The 18,968-nt window shown below is 48.6% G+C and overlaps 1 non-coding gene across 1 annotated transcript; it reads right to left on the bottom strand.

Moving 5' to 3' along the window:
- Positions 1–18,861: 18,861 nt before the first annotated feature.
- On the bottom strand, positions 18,862–18,935 carry TRNAN-GUU (transfer RNA asparagine (anticodon GUU)). The gene has a single exon. It is a non-coding gene; the product is annotated as a tRNA-Asn (tRNA).
- Positions 18,936–18,968: the final 33 nt, after the last annotated feature.

Consider the following 18,968-nt stretch of genomic DNA (forward strand, 5'->3'; position numbering starts at 1 on the left):
CCTCCAGCTTTACTCCCTGGACACGAGTGGTCTACCACATGAGTAAAGTTACACCTACATATATGTTTGCAGGATTGGGGTCAACTGAGCAGCCCCGGCTAAGCATTGACAGGGCAGCAGAAAAACTGCAATGGCTTTTAAACCAGGAAATGACATCCTAACAACCACCTTCTGGGATGGAGCTTGTTCACCTACATGTGAAATAGGGGGCCATGCCTCAGTTTCCCTGTCCTGGGGTCTAATGTATTAAACAGCCTCCCAGCTCCCCACAGAGCCCCTTTTTTGCCCCCATAGGATCAGGGCATTTCTCAGGACTCCTGCTAGGGACTGAGTCCCTTTAAGTCCTGGCCTGCAAACTCTCCCCTCAAGTTTAGGGGGTTGCACTGCTCTCCTTACTGGGACCCTGTGGGTGCTGGTTCATTTCCCCCAGCAGCTGAGCTCCCCTTCAGCGGGCTTGGAGTCTCCCTTTGACTCCCTTCCCAGTCAACTAATTGGTCTCTGAACACTTCCTGGTGGGTCTCATAACCCAAAACCCCTGGGAGAGCCGGGAGCTTTGCCCCACCTGTCCCACAGGGCTCTGGTCCCAGGCCCTTAAAGGAACAGTGGTCTGGTTTTCCCTGCACCTGCTCCCTCCCAGACACTGACTGTCCCCAGGACCAACTCCTCTCCCAGGAGCTGCTTTGGTTATTCAGCTCCCTGGAACGGGGTAACTGACCTCTCACGCTACCTTACAGGGCCAGTGCCCCAGTGCAACCCCCACAAGGAGCCCTGCCCATTAGAAAATGAGCGGCTCCTCTTCTGTGTGAGTCCCTTCTGCGTGTGGAGTAACTGAAATGTTGGGAGCCCCCAGACTGGCCCAGCTCTGAGTGAGTGTCAAGTCCCCAGCCAGCTTGTTTGCTGAAACCGAGTGTCAGGGCCCAGCAGGACGTGCCTGATTCTCTGTGCACCTTCTCCAAAGTGCTGGCCAGATCAGGTCTGTTTGGAAACCAGGAGCCCTGGTTGAGGGGGGGTGGGAGGTGGAGAGATGTGTCTCCATCACATTTGAGCTCCAGTGGCAACACATGACTGGGGTGGGGCGGGAAAGAAGCAACATCTGCCTGCCCTTCAACCCCATTGCTAACCACTGCTAGCTGCAAGGCTGCCCTGAGGAGGCTGCTCATCATCCTCCTTCCCGCAGGTGAGCCCACACCTGGCTGAGCTGTCTGCACAGAACAGCCCGACCCGGTTTGTTCTGAGTGCGGGGAGGGCGTTTCCTCCTGCGCTCACTGATCAGAACCAGAATGCCACCGTGTGGCCCCATGTGTGGCAGTCACACCCAGGCTGTTTCTAAGACTCAGCCCCTGGAGATGGCAAAGAATTGTCCTGTGAGAGAAGGCTACCATCCCTACTGCTCCTTCTCACCTGCCTCTACAGCAGCATTCTCTCCATGGAGACCACGCCACCAGAGGGAAGCTATGAGATCTCACCGACTGCGTCCAAAGGGCTCTTTCCCTGGAGAAACTGCAGCGGCTGTGGGGATAATGTACACTTCACAGGGAGGAACAAAAAGGGATTCCCACGCCTTGTTCCAAAGGAGCGAGGTGAGATGTTGGGGGGTACATTTAACAGGTACCTCAGAGCGGACACAGCTTGATGCAGACATCGCCTATCTGTTTGCTGCATGAAGGAGGGTTCACAATCGGAGAATGGCTGCAGTAAAGGAAGGAAAGCAAGGGCAGAGAGGAGGAAGATAGAATAGCATGAGTGAGCGGGCAATGCCATGAGCCTCCTGGCTGGCGCTCAGGGTAGTGTGACTCCAGACCCATGCAGGGTGCTGGGATATAAATGAACATTAGTCTCTTTGCAAGTGCTGCAGCGGGGTATTAGTCATACAGCAGCTGGATGGAGAGACACCTGTGGCCTGGTCAGGAAGCCATTCAGGCATCCAGGGTCCTCATGTTTGACTTGCACATGGACTGTGCTGCGTTTGGGAAGCAGAGAGAAAAATATGCAGTGGGAAAATAGGGTGATGAGTGGAACGGGGTGAAAAACAAACCCAGAGGGACTGACAGGAGCGGAGAGAGTGAAAATACACTTGTGGCATAAACTGTCCCTAGAACACCCCTTTCTGCTAGCCCAGCTCGGGGGCTGAGTTCTTCTCTCCCTAACATGAAGTGGAATTCATTCCCATGCAGAGGGCCAGTCTGTGGGCTATACACCACTTAAATTCCACTGCCACTGGCTTTGTCCTGACTCCCTGCAAGGGGCGAATAGACTCCCAGAGCACAGCCTGCCCTCCAGCTAGAAAAGCATGTCTGATGGTTTTTTAAGTGTATCCCCCTTGCAAGACCTTACCTTAAACTTTAGTCCATCCCGTGCTTTGCTGCACATTGGGCTACCCACATTTGCCATCCTTGCCTATCAACTGCCCTTCTCTCCAAATCTTCCCATTTCATGTTGAGGTGCTTGATGTTGTTCAGAACTATACATTTCCATGTTATTCGCTGTTTTCCTCTCTTTCTTCTTGTGTTTCCTGGCTGCCATTCAAGGGCAGTATTTGGGCAGCATTCTTTTTCCATTCTCAGCACATGTCCCGGCCACTGATGTCTTCTTTTGTAGATTATTTGTGAGGGTGCCTTGTCCATTAATTTTTCTGACTTTTTCATTCATCTTCCTATCTCTATATGTTGTCCCCAATATTCTTCTCAGACATTTGTGATGAAATGCATCCAGCTTTTGAGTCTCTTTCTTAGTAAATTGCCATGTCTCACTGCTATATGTTGTGATGGTGATAACAATTGCTTTGTACACCTTCAGTTTTATATTGAGGGAGATGTTTTTGAGTTGCCAGATGTTTTTGAGTCTTCCAAATGCAGTGTTTGCCTTCCTGATTCTTCTTATTTCCTCAGAACCAGTATCATCTTGGCTGATGAAACTTCCAAGATATATAAAATTGTCCACCTTCTCCAGTTTTTCTTCTTCAGTTTTGATTTCTGTCCCTATAGTCCCTATTAACAGAACTTTACATGTCTTTGCATTGTATCTCAAACTTATCTTCTCCATTACTTCTTTTACTTGGTTTGTGCATTTTTGTAGTCCATTGGCATCTTCATTGATAAGAGCGATGTCGTCAGCAAAGTCTAGATCAAATAGCCTTGAATTGTTCCATTTTAGGCGATATGTATCACTATCACATTATTTTAATCCACAGTTGATCACTACCATAAACAAAAACGGAAACAGGACAGACCCCTGCCTTAAACCAGTCTTGATGCTGAATGGCTTACTCAATCCATTTTCCATTTTAATGCAGCATTTTGCCTTCATAATGTTAATTAATTTTGTTGGAATTCCATATTGATCCACAATTTTCCATGTTGTTTCTCTGTTAACACTATTGAATGCCTTTTGAAAGTCCACAAAACTGATGGCAAGTCTTCCTTGGAATTCAGTTGTGTTCTCAATAATCCATCTCAGGGTGAAAATAGCGTCTGTCCACCATCTCCCTTGTGTAATTCCTGATTGTTGTTCACATAGGATGGTGTCCGTCTTTCCTTTCATTCTGTTCAGGAGGACTGCTACTGCTGCTAATACTTTTCCTGTGACAGATAGAAGTGTTACTCCCCTCCAATTTGAACAATTGTTTAGATCACCTTTCTTTGGTGACTTGATTATGATACCGAGGGTCCATTCTTCTGGCACTTTCTCCTCCGTCCATCTTTTGTTGTACAGTGAACAGATGACTGATTCCACGTCTTCGCCTCCATATTTAAGCATCTCAGGATGAATGCTGTCCAAACCAGGTGCCTTGTTGTTTTTCATCTTCTGCAATGCTTTTATTACTTCTTCGATTTTTACCTCAGATACATCTAGATCTAGGTCTAATGGTTTATCATTGTTAAATTCCAGTCTTGTAATTGGTTCTGGTTGGTTTAGCACTTCTTTGAAGTGTTCCACCCATCTATTTTCTTGTTCCTCCCGTGTTTTCAAAATTTCTCCTTGTTTCCCTTTCACCGGGACACTTCTGCATTTTGATCCGTATCTTGTTAACTGTTTCAGGATTGTGTAGACTGTTCTTGTATCGTTTCTTTCCCCGGCTTCTTCAGCTTCACTAGCCTGACTTTCTATCCAATTTTGCTCATCTTTTTTGCATTGTTTCTTTACTGCTTTGTCAAGGTTCCTGGAGGTTAGTTTTGTTTCTTCAGTCACATATTGTAGTACTAGAGCTTTTTGTTTTCTTCTTCTGTCTATAATTTCCATGTTTCTTCTGAGATCCACTGTTCTTTATTGCTTCCTCTCTTTCTACCAAATATCCTTTCGAGACACATAGGCTTTAAAGGACAGGAAACATCCATCAGGAACTCTAATTAATTTAGTAACTCCCCCAGACCCCCTAAAAAGGAGATTGAAAGTGTAGTGCATCTCCCACTCCATGAGCTTCCCCCATCCCTGCATGCCAGGACCCTATTTTACAAGTAATGGTAAGTATTAAAGCTCCCAAACCCATGGAGCTGTGCGGGAGTCACTGTCCTTCCACACGACGTGAGCCAGCATTGCTAACTCCAAATGATCAAAATTCAGGAGTCAGACCCCACAAAAAATCATGATTGGTTTGAAAATCATGAGATTTTAAAATAAAGAATGAAAGGTTGGGTTCTCTTTATTCATCTTCTGGGTTTGGAGCCTTTAGGGGTCATGTTTTTTTTCTGCAGCCATGAAAGCTAGAACTTTTAAATGAGAGCCTCACAGAATCACATGACTCCAGGAGCTCAGACTTTATGGGAAACCCCAAATATTGCGAGACCCATGGGACATGGTTACATGGAATTGATCAGAGTTTTACAAAAGGCCTGATCCAAGCCCCAATGGACAGAGTCCCACTGACTCCAAGGGTATGTCTACACTGCACACTGAGCCCAAGCTCTGACTCAGGTTTGAGGCCAAGCCCCCCTTCCGTCCACACACAAATCAGTCTGACTCGTGTCAGCAAGCACTCAGGATCCGGGTCTGCTTAGAGGAGCCCGAGTCAGAGCCCAAGTCCCGCTATGACGCTGGTTCAAGCTCTGTCACTGTGCGGTGTTGGATGCACACACCTGAGTCGGAAAGTCTGCACAGTGCAGCATGGACACAGTGCAGCATGGACACGTGAGACCCAGGTTCAGCAATTATAAGCCCAGGCAATGAGGGGGCACCACAGGATGCCATCCGTCTATAGGGGTGCAATCTGGACATGCAAAGTGTACACCTACAGCTTGGTGATGTGCAAAGTGTACGCCTGCACCTTGAACCTCCTGACTGTCAGCACAAGTAGGGAGGTCAAGCCCTGGGACTTATACACACCCCAGACTAGCGTCTTGTGATGCACTTGGTGTAAAAGGGGATGGGAGCTGAGTCACATTTCATGCCTGGTTTTGCCCTTGCTCCATTTTTAACTGCAGGGCAAGAGAACTGTCTACCTTAGCTTCTTCTCTGGATCCCATCACCATAGTATCTGGGCACCTCAGTCTGCAATGGATTTATCCTCACAACCCCCCCTCCGTGTGGCAGGGCAGTGCCTGTAGATGCATGAGACTTGGGACTATAAGACATATGCCAGAAAAGACCCCAGAGTTGGCCAGTCCAACCCCCACCACCACAAGCAACCCTGTCTGCAAATCACACTCAAATGTGTCTAAAGCTATCTTAAAACTAATAAAGTTGTTTGCTCCACAACTCCTTTTGGAAGCTGATCCAGAACCTCCCTCCTCGGATGGTTAGAAACCTTCTAATCTCCAGCCTAAACTTCTTCTTGGCCACTTGATCCTCATTTGTTCTTGTGCCTACATTGTCCTTTATGTAGAACAGCTCTTCACCCTCCCTAGTGTCTACCCCCCTGATGTATTTATGGAGAGCCATCAGATCCCCTCTCAGCCTTCCTTTTGCTAGACTAAACCAGCCCAGCTCTCCCTTTCTCCTCTCATAGGACAGACCCTCCATTCCAGATGAGGGCCCCCCAGTGCCATATACAATGTCATTAATGCTTCTCTATCTCTACTGGAAAGGCCTCAGCTGATACATCCTAGAGTCACATTTGCCTTCTTCATGGGTCACATCACATTGGTGGCTCCATCATCCTGTAATCGACCAACTCATGAAGGTCTCGCCCTTCCTCTGTCTCCTCCAACTGATGAGCCCCCAGCATACAACAGAAATTCTTATGATTAGACCCTAAGTGCAGGATCTTCCACCCGGTACTATTAAATTTCATCTTTTTTCTGTTACTCCAGTCTACAAGGTCATCCAGATCTTCCTGTGTAAGATTCCGACCCTCCTCTGTACTGACCACGTTTCCCAGCTTTTTATCATCAGTAAGTTTTGTTATCACTCTCCTACTTTTCGTGTTAACACCATTAGTAAAGAGATTAATGAAGATGGATCCCAAAACAGATCCTTGAAGAACACCATTAGGAACCTCCCTCTGGTCCCATAGTTCATCTTTCAGCCTTCTCCCCTTCAGTCGGTTCCTCACCCACCTTACAATTCTTGTGCTGATCCCCACCTTCCTTAATTTAGCTAATTATTTCCCATGTGGTACCATATCAAATGCTTTACTGAAGTCCAAGTATATTAGATCTGCTGCATTTCCCTTGTCTAAACAATCAGTTCTCGTCTCAAAGACGGAACTCAGGTTAGTCTGGCCCCATCTACCTTTGGTTACATCCCCCTTGCCATTTACCTCCATGAATTTCATCATCCTTCCCTCACAGCGTGTTCTACAGCCCCTTGCCTACTACTCAGCTAGGCTTCGATGAATGGGTCTGGAGTTGCTTGGATCACTTTTTTCCCTCTTGCTTTACTAGCATCGGACACTAGATGGGGAAGAAGAGCCTCACCAGCTCTATAAAACCAGCTGGGGGAAGGCTGGGAGCAACAGGTATCAGAATAAGCTAGACCCGGGCTTCTCAAACTTTTGGTTTTGCTGGCCCCACTTTGAAAGTATTTCAGGCTATGACAACCCCCGACCCCCAAACAGTCATAGCAAGTTACTGTACAGACTCATAAAAACATACGCACGGTATTGCCACCCTTACTTCTGGGCTGCTACGGGCGGGGCACTGCCCTCAGAGCTGGGCAGCTGGAGAGGGGCAGCTGTTGCAGCCCTCTTCCCCTCCTGCCCCCCTCCCCTGAGAATATTTTTGTGATCACTTGACCCCTCCCTCCCCCCACCATAGCCTTGCAACCCCCTTTTGGGTCAGGACTCCCAGTTGGACAAATGCCAAGCTAGACAATCTCAAACCATGAACTAGTTCCCAGGCGTCTCTGGGCCGATTCTCAGAGGAGGCAGCTCCCAGAATCAGGCCCTCGATGGCTCTCCCAGTGCAGCAGGCCCTGGGTGCAGCGATCCGTTTGAAACAGGAACCCCTGCAAGATGCTCTCTACCTTCGGTTCCTGACCTCTCCAGGAGCCGAGTGCATCTCCCCCATCCTCAGGCAGAGCTCAGAGCAGAGTCAGCAGCAGCAGCCCCTCCCTGGCGAGAGCTCCAAGCGAAGGCAGGGGCCTGGCAGAGAGAGGAAAGGTGCACAGGCAGGTCAGCGGAGGGGTGGAAGGTGGATCCCACCCCAGGAGATTTAACAGAGAGAGGAAAGCGGGGCTGTGAAAGCGCAGAACAGCAAGGGGTCCCTGTGGGGCGGGAGGAGCTTCCACCCCGCTCCGGCTGGCTGGATCTGGAAAGAGAGAGAGAGAACAGGGAGAGGAGAGTGCGGTGAGGAGTTGGTGCCCAGGGGTCCCCCTGCCCCGCTCCTAGCTCTGGACCCCCCTTGCAGGGGTATCTGTGGGTGTGTTCAGGGAAGGGCCGGGGGCTCTGCTCCACCAGGGCTGAGAGCATCAGAGCAAAGCGACTGTAAAACCGCTGAGTATTTTCAATGTTGCCTCACCCTGAATGTCACTGATCCCCCAGTTTATAATGCATCTCCCCGGCCGCTTCTCTTGCTAATTTGAACTTCAGGGAACACATCAAATCTCTCTCCTGTCCCCCACAGCTGATGGGTATGGGCCACTGCCAGGGCGCTCTACACTGGGGTTAACGTCTGGAACCTGGCCAAGCTGGTTCTAGTCCATGTGGCCAACCCCCAGTGACCAAAAATCACAAATCAGAGCCCCCAAAACCATCAGATTGGCTTAAACAAGAGGAGATTTTGAAAACAATTTTGGGTTCTGTTCTTGATCTCCTGGTGGTGCAGCCTTTAGGGGTTACCTTTTCAAGCTTTTCTCCACAGCCAGGAGGGCTAGAACAAGAAAAACTTCGACAAAAATGGCCAACCCCACCAAAATCTTCAACCAGAATCAGAAAAAATTAGTTCAGAATGATTGAAAACAGAACAATTTTTGGTTTTTGAATTTTCCAAGAAGACAGTGAATGTTTTCTATTAAAGCCGACACTTTCCACAAAAACTTGCCTTTAATCAAACACCCAATTTTTCCTAAAAAAAAAAAAAAAAAAGTCAATGGAACCATTTCAGTCCACTCGTTACAGCTGCTCTGAAATCCCCCATCCCTCCCACCCCAGTTCCCACAACCTCCCCCGCAACTCCATCCCCTTCACCCATTGCACACACAGCTGCGCCCCCTGCCTGGCCATAGGGCCCCTTCCCTGCCCCCAAAGAGCAGCTGCAGCAGATCCCAATGGGGGGATCCGCACAGGGACCAGCCAGCTGCACCTGTTGCTGCTCAGCCCTGCAGGGTCGTGTTTAGCCTCTCCCTGTCCCTGTCCCGGGCAGAGAAGCGCGGTACCTGGGGCTGTGCCAGGCCCATCCCTGCCATGAAGATGCCCTGTGGGCTGCGGTGCCCCGGCAGAGGGAGAAGCTGCTGGATCCATCTGGGCTCCGGGCGAGCGCTGGGTTGGGATCAGGCCCCTCTGGAGTGGCTGGGCAGCTGGTTTGCAGGGCTGGTCACCTCCTGGCCCCTTGCAGATTGTCTGAACGTGGCAAGCTTCTCTCTAAGGGGAGCTCGGACAGTTCCTCCCAGACCTGTCAGTCACGACATTGCCTCTATTGTTTAGAACCGGTTGTGGGGTCCCCATATCAGGATTCCCCCCTTATATCCCCTCACCATGCCCTGGAGGGACCAGATGGAGGGATCTCACTTCAGTCCTAGGCCTTGGCCTGCTGGGATCCCTCAGGCACGTGGTGACATTTACTCGTGTTCATCCACTCCCCACTTACAGGACTGTGACCAGTGGTGTCTCTCCCAAGCACTGCTGTCCCAATGCCACCCCAATGGGCTCCGGAGCTGTTGCCCCTCCATTCCCCACCCAGTTCTCTGGCTTCATACCCTCGCCCATGCTCCTGGTGTCACGCCCCACAATCTGATTGGCTGAGAATTCATTCCCAGTGCTTCCAGCCCAGGGTCCTTGTCCCTCCCTTCCCCCTAGCCAGCCTGGGACAGGGGCAGCAGCTACCCCTGCAGCCCCACCAGCCGGAGCAAAACGGAGAACACGAGAGGCAAAAGCGCGTGCGTCTCCTTTTAGGGTTGTGCCTCCAGCCCAAGAACCAAATGGATTATCCAGTGGTTCTCCAACTTTTGTCCTGGTGACCCCTTCCACACAGCAAGCCTCTGAGTGCACCCCCCCATTATAAATTGAAAACCACTTTAATATATTTAACACTGTTATAATGGCTGGGGATGAAGCAGGGTTTGGGGGTGGAGGCTGACAGCTCGTGACCCCCACATAATAACCTCACGACCCCCAGTTTGAGGACCCCTGCACTACACTGAGCATGCACAGAAAGAGAGCCAGAGGGTTGAAAGGCTGCTGGGATGGACAAGTCTTGTGGGGCTCCAAGAGACTGTCCCCCCCCGCCACCCCGCAGCAGTGTGAATTCAGCTCCAACCAGGGGCAGGAATCTGAAATCAGTTAAACAGCAAAGACTTCATGCAGGCAGAGGTCCGGCTTGCCAGGCAGGGACAGCTCCTTCCCTTCCAGGACGTGGGCATCAGCAAAACTCAAGCATCAGAAACCTGGGAATTACAGAGTTACGGTCCATGCCCAGGCAACCTCAACTCTGCTCCCTGGAGCAGGCAATAGGCACTGGGATTATTGGCATGTACAGCGGCTGCACTCACTGTGGGACCTGTAGCTGTACTGAAGGGTGGGGCAGGTCGAGAGAGGTGATAGGCGTTAGTTTGAGGAGTGTCCGAGCTGTGACTGGGCTACGAGGAAACCAGGGGTTGCCCCCACCCCATCAAAGCGCAGGAAGCCTTGTACCTTGAGGCTCCAGTCTGCCTCATTTTGTTGCAAACTTGTGTATGTTGTCTCAGTAGCAAGGCACTGGGGGGTCTTGCCATGGGGATTGGCAGCAGTGAGGTGGGATGCCAGAGCAGGCTGTGGGTTGAATGGTGGGTAAGGGAAAGTCTAAGGTTAGATGGTATCCAGTGAGTGAGTGGGAAGTGGTTGGTACATTTCACATGTGCAGTATTGTGCAGGGATTATGCTTAGTGTTTGAGCACTCGGCAAGCGGAGGCAGCTCCTGCCCATGACAGTGAAAAGGCCGAGTGTGAGCGTATGATGGACCTGTTGGGACATCACTCAGAGGGCAGAGTTACGGCTACCTGGGCACGTACCTGTATTTCCTGGCTTTTAGGTGGTTGAGATTTGCTGAACTCGATATTCTGGAACTGCTCCATTCATGGCCGTGGATATTCTCATCCCCACTGCTGGAGAGCCTGGGATATGCACCAAGCGTGCCCGGACTCAGCTCCTCACCCTGGTGTCAGCGGTGTGTTCTTGGTGCATGCTCCCAGTATGCCTGTTCTCCGCTCCACACCCACAGTGGTAGGGCTTCCCCACATACTGGCTCACAGGGGGTGCAGGAAGAGGTGCTCAGACACCCCCAGAGGGGCAGGGACCCACAGAGCCCAGCTCACATGAGGGGGTCGAGGATCATTGGGAGGGAGGGGACTCAGGACCCTCCCTCAAAAGCAATGGTCCCCCAGAACCATGCTCACATGAGGATGGAGGGCACAGAGGGTGGGGTCAGAACTACAGAGTTGGCCAGGGCCCTCCCCCCTCCCCCAGATCCTGCCACTCGCACAAGGGACAGGCACACATGGGAAGTTTTAGGGAAACAGGCTCAGAACCCTCAAGGCCTGGCCAAGGCCTTCCAGCTCCCAGATGGAGCCCACACACCCCTGCTCCTATTCTCCCCCAGTCCCCATCCCACACCCCCACTCCTCCCTTCTCAGTGCCCCACTTCACCTAGCCCCCAACCTCAACCCCTCTCTGCCCCTATTCCCAGCCACTCTTCCGTCCTTCTCACCCTCCGCTCCCAGCAAGCATTTGCATGTGGAATTCATTGTCATTTCAAAGACAGAGTTAGCACCTTCTGAGTATTCTGCTGTATTTGGATTAAGTTTCCCCCCAAAAAAACCCTTGGAGAGAGGCAGATTAGAGCAAGATGCCTCCTTTTTTTAAGATACAGATTTCCTACCAAGGCTTGGATTTGAACTCCTAAGAGCATAAGACTTCCCACACTGGGTCAGCCCAAAGGCCCATCCAGCCCAGTGTCCTGTCTTCCAACAGTGGCCAGGGCCAGGTGCCCCAGAGGGAATGAATAGAACAGGGAATCATCAAGTGATCCATTCCCTCTTGCCCATTCCCAGCATCTGGCAGAGGCTAGGGACACCATCCCTGCCCATCTTGGCTCATAGCCATGGATGGACCTGTTCTGCATGAATTCATGGTGCCCGCTGCGGTTCAATGGCTGGACCATTCCCCCTGGGGTCATAACTAGTTTTCAAGCTCCTTCCCCTCTCTCCCTGCACGGGCACAGTGTGATTTGCTTGGCGTGTGAGTCTCACACCGGCTCAGCAGCCGGCCAACCTAGAATCAAAGTGGTTCATAACGTGGTCATTTGATCTCCCCGAAAGGGCTGGGGGATGCCCTGCACTCTGCTGGGAGAACTCTCAGCCGTCTAAAAAAAGAACAGGAGGACTTGTGGCACCTTAGAGACGAACACATTTATCTGAGCATAAGCTTTCAGGAGCTACAGCTCACTGTGTCGGATGCATTTAAAACCCTGGTGCACTGATCTCAGCCCTGGCTGTAAGGAAAGCAGGTCAACTTTAGCTGGTTGGGGGCTTTGTTTGGGGGAGGAGGGGATCTCAGAAATCCCTTGTCCAAATGGCCCTGTGGGCCCCCACCCCGAGGCACACAAACTGTCAAGGCTCCAAGTCAGTGGATGGATTTCAGAGCAGGCAGGAGATCGGTGCTTCAGGCAGAGAGCTGGCGCTTTGCTAGAATAAAATCTCTTTAGCTGCCCTCCACTAAGATCCCGTCCTTCAGCGCCTCATCCCCAGGGCTCACTTGGGACCCCAAGTGAGGGTCAGCCCCAGACCCCCCCACATGGCGGGCTGAGACACGCGACGCTGCCAGGATGCAAGTTCAGAGGGGGTGTTAGGACTCTTTGGCCCATCAGTTAAAAGACAAAGAAACAAAGTCTGCCCTGGGGACCAACGGAGACGTCTTCCCTCATGACAGGGAAAAACCACTTCCCCTTCCACCCCAAAACAATCCGCGCTCATGATTTGCTGCCCAGCAGCGGAGTTCTTGTCTCGGGAGGCAACTTCAGCTCCTGCAGGTTACCCGCCTATTTTGCCCCCCTTTGTTGGATCATATTAAAGAAGTTCTGTATTAAAATCACAAATGAGTTTGATTCCCCAGAGTTTAAATTCCAGGGTATTACTAATTAAGAGGTCTCTTGGTTTTTGGTACTGTTTCTCTCCCTCTATGTGTGAAACTTGCAAGCTGCTAACTGTGTTAGTACATTCTAAGACAGAGTCTGTTCTCAAAGCAATTCACAGAGAGAGAGACTCAAAGCAATACTCTAACAACAGAAACAGCACCCAGAGACTCCCCTCCCTTTTGTTGTATTAACAATTGTGATTAAAATAGAGATAGAGGATGTATGTGGATGGATGCTTGGTGTGGATAATAACTGAATGATCAGGGAGGTGCCAGCCTAAGAATCCAGTGTCCATCAGCTGAAGAAGGCGTCAAGTGGAAATAACCAGAGGACCCCCCCGGAGGGCAGACTGGAATCCACCCAACAGCCTCAGGAATGGGAGAACCAAAGAACAAGATAACATCCTGGAGCCGTCAGGAATGTGCTATCTGCTGATTGATTCAGCAACAGCATGATGAAGCAATTCCCATAGACTGGCATAGGAAGAAATTCCTATAAAAATAGACTCTAAAAAGTGAGAACTTTGGGGGTCTGATTCTGCAAACCAACTTCCAGGAGCATCAGATGAGCATCTGACAAGGCCCTGCTCCCTCCTCATGTCCAGGCCACCTGGCCAGTGGCTTGGCATGAGCAACTCTAAGGCTGGTAACTATGATAACAACCTTGCAGAACCTGTGTGTGTGTGTGTGTGTGTTTGTATGAATGAATGTGTGAATAAATATGAGATTGAATGGAATGTTATAACTATAACTAACTGCTTACTATGATTCTTTCTGTATTCACAGTAAATGTGGTATTTTGCCTTTTTCCCTTTAATAAGATCCTGCTGGTTTTTATTTTATTGGTACAACATTTTGGTGGAGAATTGCGAAAGGGGGAATATTGGTAAAAAACCTCAGTTATTGTAAATATTGGTGTGCACACCGCCAGCTCTAGTGAGCTAGGCATTTCTATTAGGTTAACCAGACCTGCTGGCCTCCGAGAAGGTAGCAGGGGACCTGCTGGCCTCCGAGAAGGTAGTAGGGAAAACAGATTAAACCAGACCTGCTGGCCTCCGAGAAGGTAGCAGGGGACCTGATGGCCTCCGAGAAGGTAGTAGGGAAAACAGATTAAACCAGACCTGCTGGCCTCCGGGAAGGTAGCAGGGGACCTGATGGCCTCCGAGAAGGTAGTAGGGAAAACAGATTAAACCAGACCTGCTGGCCTCCGGGAAGGTAGCAGGGGACCTGCTGGCCTCCGAGAGGATAGCAGGGAAGAACAGGTTAACCGGACCTGTTGGCCTCCGAGAAGGTAGCAGGGAGAAATAGGTTAACTGGACCTGCTGGCCTCTGGGAAGGTAGCAGGGGACCTGCTGGCCTCCGGGAAGGTAGCAGGGGAAAAACGCATAGATTAAGCTATGATTTCAGAATCTAGGCTGTGTCACTTGCTAAGTAATACCAGCAGTGAGAAAGAGATTGAAATATCCATGTTAAGATGTTTAAAAGAAAACAGGGTAAGCCAGTACCAGAGGGAGGAATGGAGTCAGAAGGAACTGCAACCTCACCTTTTGTTAAAGAAATTACACCTTGTAAACAAATCCTTCAAAAATTTGGGCACAGTCCTTGGACTAAACAAGCCCTAGCTGATGTCTGCACTATTTCGGACCTAGAGGATAGATTGGCTCAGTATATCCTCATATACAAACCTTCTAGTGCTGCCAAAAGAGATGCAGCAGCAATTTGGTTGTTGTGGGAGGCATGTAAGGATTCTTCCCTCCGCTTGTCTTCATGTAAAGAGGAAAAGGCACAAATGGAAAAGGGAGCAGACAATTGGAAGGTGCTGGCTACAAATACCCAAAGCCAGCTGAAAATAGTGAAAGAGGCACTCCAGGAATACAAAAAGAGTGAAAAAGTTAACTCTGCAGAGGCTGGAGGGACACAGGTAAAGGGGGAGAAGGCCCTATGTACGGTACCCCCAGGCACAATTACAAAGAGAAAAGAGAGTTTAAAAAAAAAAGTTAACTCTGCTGAGGCTGGAGGGAATTAAGCAGCTAAACTTTGTGAAAATGTTAAAAAGGAAAGGTGTTAGAGAAAGAGCATTCTTGGTTGCAGCCATTCTGAAAGAAAAATGGGCCCTTTTCCAAAGGAATGTCTGTAAATTAGCCAGGCAAAAATAAACTATCTGATTAAAATCATTTGACTGGACAATTTAGTCAAATTTGCTAAAAGAACATAAGAGGGTTCTATTGGAACTTAACTGCCTCAAATGTATAAAGGGAATGTAAGATGTAAAAAACAGAGCAGTGTGGAAGGGATGTTAAGGAAAAGAAAACGTGTATGTATCTGTCTGTGTGTGTGTAAATATGTAAAGTTCTAAGGACCAGTTAGTTTTGTTTTTGTTTTAAATAATGCCACTAAAAATCCATTTGACTCTTTAATTCAAAGTTGCAAAACTGACAGACCTTTTTGCTAGACACAGGTAATTAGTGTTGTTTGGCTTTGGGATTTGGCATTTAACCCTTAAAAGGTAACTCAATGCTTTACAAAATTTAAAATGTTTTTAAGTTGTGGCTGCAGCAGGGCAGTCAAAATCAGGAGAATATAAAAAAAAAATTTGGATTCTTTTTGTTTGTTTGTTTTTTGTTTGTTTGTTTTTGTAACAAAATAGCAGATGAGAGTTGTAGTAAAAAAAAATTAAAAAAAGACAGTGCCTCTCTGAAGCAACAGCAGGGGTGAGGTGCACAAAACAAAAAGAAGCAATGTTAGAAACACTGAGTCTTAAAATGGCTCTGAGTAATCAGACTGTCACTTTGATAAAGGTACATGAAAACTCTGTAAGCAAAAAAAGAAATAGTGACACCTTATGTAAAAATGGATCTGGATAATGTTATAGAAGTTAAACTATGGAAGGAATGTGCATTTGCCCCAGAACATGTGCAGGGTATATTGTAGAAGGGGCAAAAGAAATGCAAACATACCATGCTACTTAATTAAAATGCTATTAGGGCTCCAAAGGGAGCCACAATAGGTTGGGTTTTCTTTTTCAGATTGCTGTGTGTTTTGGAAGCAGAAGTTAAAAGTAATCAAAACTCTGGTGAAAGTTGATTGTGTCCCTTTTAAGATAGAGTCTCTGAGCTGCTGATGGCTTTAAATCCAAAAGCAGGAAGTTTCTGTGAAAATGCAAATTACCTAAATGATAAAGGAAGGAAAGAACTAGCAGCACAAAGGAGCTGCAGATAAAGGACATACCTGGTCAGCAAACAAATTGTCTAAATAAAAGGCATGGGATAACAAGATAATTTTAATAAATTTAATGATAATAAGTATCCCTGTAACAACGTATAGTGTGTATGATTTTTGGAAAAATCCTTTAAGGTCGTATGGTAATGATGCTTCTCAGTTATTACCTGTAAATAAAACTTAAAGCTTAACACAGCAAGAAAAACATTATAAACTTGGTCTGCTGTATAAGAAGGAAAACTCAGGGATTTAATGACTAAACAGTCGGATAATTTCCCCATAACCCTTAAAAGATAAAAGCCATTGAAACCTGGCCTGCCTATAGAACAAAAACAGGAAAATATGGGGGCAATTTCTCTGTTTTGTCTGCAATCAGCAAGGGTATTTGTAAAAGAAATATTTTAAGCAATAATCTGCCACCCCAAAAGGGGTAGAAACATGTTCTTTTTGTCTTTCAGAAAATCAGGAAAAGCTGATGCCAGCTGAAAAGCAACCCAATACCATGAATCTACTGTCACAATAGAAATTGTGTTCTGTGTTCTATGTTTTGTCTTGTGTTTTGTCTTGTTGCTAGCACTGTTGTGTGTTTAAAAAAAGAATGCTGAAGACCTGCAGGAACTTAAAAATAAATTAAGCTTTCTGTCCCAGCTACAGGACAGCCTGATACAAAAACAAGTACATGCCAATGTAGACTTGGTCCAAATTGGTCTGGGTAACCTAAAAGGCCGATGGAATCTTTAGTAATGGCTTAATACTACCACATGGCTTATCCATAAGAAAAAAAAAATATTAGAAATAGGAAACTACACAGCCATAGCTATGGGATGCACTGAAATGCAGATACTTGCACTAGCTACTTTGGAACACAAAATGTTCTGGGTCATATTGGGAAATATTAAGGGTTTGATGCATTTGTTAAAAAAGAAAGAGATCATTGTTTGACACTTATCAATATGAATGGATGCAATATGTTTCCAGTATTGTAAACCAGACTTGTTAATGGGAGAAATTGTTGTCAAAATTGCACACCAACAGTCCCTGGAGGCAAAGGTATTGAAGGTTAACCCATTCCCCATATTACACATGGGATCCTTTTGGCTACCCTGGACCTTGAGCCAGTGGGCTGGGGAGGGAGGGAAGCTATTGGACACTAGAGGTTGTACCGAATGGACTCCTCAAAAGTGGGTGTGCCTCACCTTGCCTGTTGCCCCAGAACCTTGTAGTAAAGATACATCACTAGGATCATGTATGTGGCATGAATTGGAATCACAAACTCAAATTGCCTCACAGTACTTTCTCTTGAATAGGCTACATAGAAAGTGACACTGACGATTATAAATCTTAGTGTCAAAAGGGGGATTATGTTGGAACATATTAAAGAAGTTCTGTATTAAAATCACAAATGAGTTTGATTCCCCAGAGTTTAAATTCCAGGGTATTACTAATTAAGAGGTCTCTTGGTTTTTGGTACTGTTTCTCTCCCTCTATGTGTGAAACTTGCAAGCTGCTAACTGTGTTAGTACATTCTAAGACAGAGTCTGTTCTCAAAGCAATTCACAGAGAGAGAGACTCAAAGCAATACTCTAACAACAGAAACAGCAACCAGAGACTCCCCGCCCTTTTGTTGTATTAACAATTGTGATTAAAATACAGATAGAGGATGTATGTGGATGGATGCTTGGTGTGGATAATAACTGAATGATCAGGGAGGTGCCAGCCTAAGAATCCAGTGTCCATCGGCTGAAGAAGGCATCAAGTGGAAATAACCAGAGGACCCCCCGGAGGGCAGACTGGAATCCACCCAACAGCCTCAGGAATGGGAGAACCAAAGAACAAGATAACATCCTGGAGCCGTCAGGAATGTGCTATCTGCTGATTGATTCAGCAACAGCATGATGAAGCAATTCCCATAGACTGGCATAGGAAGAAATTCCTGTAAAAATAGACTCTAAAAAGTGAGAACTTTGGGGGTCTGATTCTGCAAACCAACTTCCAGGAGCATCAGATGAGCATCTGACAAGGCCCTGCTCCCTCCTCATGTCCAGGCCACCTGGCCAGTGGCTTGGTATGAGCAACTCTAAGGCTGGTAACTATGATAACAACCTTGCAGAACCTGTGTGTGTGTGTTTGTATGACTGAATGTGTGAATAAATATGAGATTGAATGGAATGTTATAACTATAACTAACTGCTTACTATGATTCTTTCTGTATTCACAGTAAATGTGGTATTTTGCCTTTTTCCCTTTAATAAGATCCTGCTGGTTTTTATTTTATTGGTACAACACCTTAACCCTCCTTCCATCTGGTCAGCGCACAGCCCCCTCCCCAATAGACCCCGCCCGACCCCCTCCGCAATACCCCCACCTAATCAGAGCACAGCCCCCTCCCCAATAGACCCCGCCCGCCCTCTCCCCCATCTGGTCAGCGCACAGCTCCCTCCCCAATAGACTCCGGGTTCTCCAGTGTGATCGATGCACCCACCCAGCTCTTCTCCTCCCACCCAACCCGGCACCTCCCTGCTCGCCCCCTCCCAGTTCCATGCACAACACCAGCCCCTCCTCACCTGCTGGCGGAGACCCCCAGCCCCTGATCGCTCCCCGGGCAGCCGGAGCCCGGCTCGCAGATCGCCCAGGCTCGTGTCCCCTGGAGCCAGAGCCCCCCCGGGGAGTGGGCTCAGAGCGACCCCGGCAGGCAGGCAGAGGGAGCAGCGAGGGGACAGGCTGCCCCGCCGGGAGCCGCCAGGCTCGGGGAGAGGGTCCCACGGCTGCAGCCCCGCTCAGCTGGGCAGATCAGCAACACCGAAGGGAAACGCACCCAGCTGTCTGCCCCCGGGGAGCGGGCGAAGAGCAGAGGCTCCAGCCGCTCAGGATCCCGCAGCACTCCCTGCTCTTGTGTCGCTGCCTCTCGGGCTTATGGCTATCCCTACCCCCCCAAAGCAGGTCCGCGTCCCTGGGTGGGCTCGAACCACCAACCTTTCGGTTAACAGCCGAATGCGCTAACCGATTGTGCCACAGAGACTGGGCAGCCAGGCCCCAGGCAGGGAGCAAGCGG

This window comes from Lepidochelys kempii, chromosome 14 (assembly GCF_965140265.1).
Source record: "Lepidochelys kempii isolate rLepKem1 chromosome 14, rLepKem1.hap2, whole genome shotgun sequence".
NCBI lineage: Eukaryota > Metazoa > Chordata > Testudines > Cheloniidae > Lepidochelys > Lepidochelys kempii.